The 5473-nt window shown below is 37.4% G+C and overlaps 1 pseudogene; it reads right to left on the bottom strand.

The window, feature by feature from the left end:
- Nucleotides 1-4227: 4227 nt before the first annotated feature.
- Nucleotides 4228-5160, bottom strand: LOC105612222 (olfactory receptor 10AG1-like; annotated as a pseudogene).
- Nucleotides 5161-5473: the final 313 nt, after the last annotated feature.

Below are 5473 nucleotides of genomic sequence, written 5' to 3'. Positions count from 1 at the left end.
TGATAGACAAAATATACTATATTGTTTTAGTACTTTGGCCACCTGATACAGAGAGCCAACTCAATGTAAAAGACCCTGATGCTAGCAAAGATGAAGGCAAAAAGGAGGAGACAGCAGAGGATGAGACGGTTGGATATTAATAGTGTCACTGACTCAATGGACATGAATCTGAGCAAATTCCGAGAGACAGTGGAGGACTGAGGAGTCTGGCATGCTGTGGTCCATGAAGATACAGAGTTGGACATGACTTACCAACTGAACAACAACAACAAATCAAATAAGCAGTGAATTTTTACTGACAGAGACTACTCCATTAAATATGAGACCAGCGAAAAATTAATTTCTTATAAATACAAACACTAGGGAGATAATCCTGATATCAGAAAGTCAAGCATAAAACAGCAGGATCATGAGGATAATCAACTTATATTAATGTAGGAAGCAAAATTCCAAAAATGTCTGATTAAGACACTGTAGAACTAAGTGGGGAAAAGATCACTAGCTCAAAGCAGTGGATAAGATGTTAAACATTAAGGCAGTCATTTTCTCAAAGCTGTCATGACATCCTTGTTCCTCAGAGTATATATCATGGGATTAAACATCAGGGTAGCACAGTATAGAAAGGAGAAAAAAAATATTTCCTGTAAAAATGTTGGAATCGTGTCATAAATACGTAACGGTTCTGGGTCCACAAAATAAAGGCTCAACTATGGTGCTTCTCAGGTGGCGCTAATGGTAAAGAGACATAAGAGACACAGGTTTGATCTCTGTGTAGGGAAGATCCCCTGGAGAAAGGCACAGCAGCCCATGCCAGTGTTCTTGCCTGGAGAATCTCATGGACACAAGAGCCGGCTCGGCTATGGTCCACAGGGTAGCAGAGAGTCGGACACAACCGAAGCAACTTAATTCACACGCGTGGTGTGAGGTGAGCAGGTGGAGAAAACTTTGGCTCATTCCGTTGCCGATGGCAACATAGGATGGAGAAGTGATTTTACTGTAGGAGCCGAGTGTCAACTGAAAAGGGATCATGACAAACGATTCACTAATAGTACAACTATAGAGACTGACATCTCATTCAGAAAAACATCGCCACAGCCCAGCTTTAGTTAGATCCGAAAATGACAGAGGGAAAATCTGGCATGTTTGCCTTATCCTGGCTATAACACCACTGATCTAAGAGCCAAGCATCATCAGCTGAATACAGAGCTCCTGGTTTATAAGTAGGGGAAGCTGCGGAAGTTACAGTTGGCCACATAGCAGTCACAGGCCGTAACTGTCAAGACCAACTATTCTGTGTCCCCAAGAATACAAATAAAATACATCTTTGTAGTTCCTTTAAAAAAATGTGTGTGTGTATATATATATATATATATATATATATATATATATACACACTGATATATATACACACTGACTGAAGGTTTATGGATATTCTAGAAAGAGTGACAGATACATAACAGATTTCCAAAAAGGAAAAGTTACTGAGGAAAAGATACATGGAAATTTGAGAGCCTGGTCAACTCTGTTTATGAGAATATTGACGTTGCTTCTCACCAGTATAATCACATTAAAAAGCAAATATTACAAAAAGAAACACTCAGATATTGGGAATACAGAAAAATCCCCAAAGAACTAATGTTATCACTGAAGTGAGATATGCTTCTGGGTTGTGTGTGTGTTTCATGTTCTCTCTGTGAAAAGAGTGAAGTCAGTCATTTTTCTATTTTTGTATAGCTATATATAAATATATATTTGTGGTGGTTGTTGTCCAGTCTTCCAACCGTGTCCAACTCTTCACATCCCTATGGACTACAGCACTCCAGGCCACCCTGTTTCTCACCATCTTCTGGAGTTTGCCTAAGTTTATGTCCACTAAATCCATGCTGCCATCCAGCCATCTCATCTTCTTTTTTTTAATATAAATTCATTTATTTTAATTGGAGGTTAATAACTTTACAATATTGTATTGGTTTTGCCATACATCAACATGAATCTGCCACAGGCATACACGTGTTCCCCATCCTGAATCCCCCTCCCTCCTCTTGATGCCCTCTTCTCCTTCTCCCTTCAATCTTTCCCAGCATCAGGGTCTTTTCTAATGAGTCAGCTGTTTAACTTTGGCTTCGGCATCAGTCCTTCCAATGAATATTGAAATATATATGTTTATATGATATATAATGTATATTATACATATGCAATAGTGCCTATGTACATATATATCCATTTCATAATCTTAAACGTATCTCTATTTGTAACTATAATTCAAGCTATTTTAGTCCTTTTTTAAAATAAGTGATCAAATATTATATATTCTGATTCTGTTTAGTTCATTAAAAATGTGTTATTTCTTTAAAATATCAAAGATTATTTGGCTGATATTGACATTTCTCTGTTAGCTGCTAAATATTCTGTAAAATATTGGGAGTCAATAAGAAAAGAAGAAATCCAGTAATTTTCTTCCATATGTAGTTATGTTCTGAATAAAAGTTATTATTTTTGTGATATGTATATTATACTCTTTTTAATAAATCCACATTCCAAAAAAAGTAAAAATAAGTCAGACATTTTCTGAACTCCTGTCACTGTAAAGCAGTCCTTTCTCTCTTCTAATACACATTCAGATATTGCTGACATACATGCACACCAACTAGAAAGGTGCACATGTGAATTGTTATATGAATATATGGATGCTATCTCCCTTTGTTTTGCAAAAATAGAGTTATGTTTTATACATGTATTTATGTGCTTACTTACATGCCTGAAAAACTTGGGATTTCCTCACTGGAGTGGCTCTAAAACATTGTCTTGAGAGACTGTGCAGCATCACATGGTAAATTGGCACCCGTGTCTACTATGCTCCAAATGAGAACAGCTTACCTTTGCTTCGCTAGTGTTCTCTTTTGCAGTATTAAAAAGCTTTTAACAAACATTCTTGAACAAACACAATTAACCATCATTCTTGGGCAAATATTTTTATGAGTCTTCTTGATATAGTTTTTAAAGTAAAAAAAAAAAAAATCTAATTTTTAAAATCACTGTTCCCAAAAGACACAGAATTTATTCCAGATGATTAGAATAAAAACGCCTTAATAAAATGACTGCATGCGCAGTGTATTGCTTTCCTGGATCTATTGTAACAAATTGTCACAAATTGCGTGGTTTAAAGAACAAAAGTTAACTTTCTCACCTCTTTAAAAGCCAGCGTCCCAAATCACAGCGCTGGCAGGGTTTTCCTCCACAGACTCTAAAGGGATAGTCACTCCTTGCCTCTTTCAGCTTTCGGTGATCCCTGGCCTCCTTTGCTTCATGGCTGTGTCATGTGTCCCTCCCGGTTGCTTCCTCCATCTTCACATTATACTCTTCTATGTATCGCTGCATCTCTATTTTTAACTTAATCTCTCTTCCCCCCTTATAAGAACTAAGAACACTGATCATAGGATATAGTGCCCTTCCCTTAGATTAAGATAATCTTATTTCAAAGTCCTTAACTGAATTAAATCTGCAAAGGCTTTTATTTTCCTAATAAGTTCAGGTTTGCAGGTTGTAACCTGACATATATTGAGAGGATCAACATTCAACCCAATGCAGTTTATAGTTTAAATTCCTAATATTCCTTATACTAAGAAGACACTACAAAAGCAAAACATGAAGCTACAAGATGGAGGAAATGACGTCACTAGAAAACAATCAGCATTGAAGTAACAAGGATCCTTTCAGGGTTTGTACTCTGAAAGGGATATGGACAGTTGCAAAACAGAGAAAGAAGGAAAAACTGCAAGAAAGCACTCAAATTCCCCTACTCCCACCAGCTTGGATGTGGTTGTTGTTTTCTCATCATCTAAATCCAATCATTAAGTACAGAAAAGGACAGTGATTATGCCTGAAGGAATGGGAAGTTTCAAGCAAATTTCTTACAGGGCATGACCATAATCATTAGTTATATAGCAGTTAACTATCATTTTATTAATAAAGAAATCTCTTAACTCACTCTATCCTAGTGAGAGGAAAGATAGGTCTTCAAAATAGATCATTGCCATGGAGATAATGTGTGCTTTGATAACCCAGAAACCCTTAACTCTTTGAAACTAAGGTCCTTTCACATAATCTGAGATGGCAGTGATGATACTAACTATCATTTTATAGGAACATAGAAATAAACTAGATATTTTCTGATGTATTTACATGAGAAACATAGAAACAAATAATTGCTTCTGTAAGTTCTGTAAGTCAAGTTGATAATTTACTTAGTAGTTTCCTCAATGCTACAGTGGTATATTTGTTCCTCAGAGTGAATATAATGGGATTCAATGTTGGGATCCAAACTGTATAGAAAAGAGATCAGCTTCCCAGTTTCTTCAGATTGACTTAGTTTGGGCTATAAATGGGTGGTAGAGGCTGTGCGGTAGAATAAGACCACCACTGTGAGGTGAGACTAGCAAGTGAAGAAGGCTTTAGCCCTTCCCGCTGGCAGATCACGGTTTCAGAAAGTTGGAGATGATTTTGCCATAGGAGACACCAATCAACAGAAATGGAACCATGATGAATACTGCTATTTCGTTCACAAATGTGTCCCCACAGCAAGCTTGAATACTGGGGGGAGGTCACAGAAAAAAATGATTAATTGTGGTAGACCCACAAAAGGGCAGAGAGGAAACCTGCCATATTTTCCCCATTACAACAGGAACTCCACAGACACAGGCGGCAGTGACCAGCTGGACACAGACCTGGGGGCTCATGATCAGACCATAGTGAAGAGAGTTACAAACGGCCACATCAAAGTCATAGGCCATCACGGCCAGGAGGAGACACTCTAAACCTCCAAACAGAAGGACCAAACATGTTTGGGTAGCACAGGCAATGAAACAAATGTGCCCTTTCTGGCTCACTAGGTCTGTGAGCATTCTTGGGATAGTGACAGTTACGTAACAGATTTCTGAAACGAAAAAGTGATTCAGGAAAAAAGCACATGGGGGTCTGGAGAGTAGGGTCAATTCTTGTTATCAGTACAATGACACTATTGCACATCAGGATGGTCAGATAGAGGACTAAAGAATCCCCCCAAAAAATCCATTGGAAATTGGGAATATCAGAAAACCCGAAGAGGATAAATTCCATCATTGTAGTGATGTTTGATTTTTTGGTTCTTAATTTGTGCTTCATCTGTAGATATGGTAAATTCAATATGGTCAATTTATTAATGCTTTTGAGTAACGTTTCCCTTCTGTTAAATGAATTAGATGCATGAACTTATTTACATAATCCATGCAAGTATTGCTGCCTTTGCCTTGCTCAGTTCCTAAGAAATGAGATTTAAAACATCAGCAATGAACTGATGTGCAGTTAAAGTCAGTTAGAGATATAAAATCCTCATTTTCTTATACTTGGTTGTAGTGATACCAGAAGGCTTCCCTGGTATCTCGGAAGTTTAAAAAAAAAAAAAAGGGCCTGAAATGCAGGAGATACCGGAGATGTA

Source organism: Ovis aries, chromosome 2 (genome assembly GCF_016772045.2).
Source record: "Ovis aries strain OAR_USU_Benz2616 breed Rambouillet chromosome 2, ARS-UI_Ramb_v3.0, whole genome shotgun sequence".
In the NCBI taxonomy this organism is placed as follows: Eukaryota; Metazoa; Chordata; class Mammalia; order Artiodactyla; family Bovidae; genus Ovis; species Ovis aries.
The sequence above is the reverse complement of the archived record's forward strand: the minus strand, read 5'-3'. Positions and strand labels throughout refer to the sequence as shown.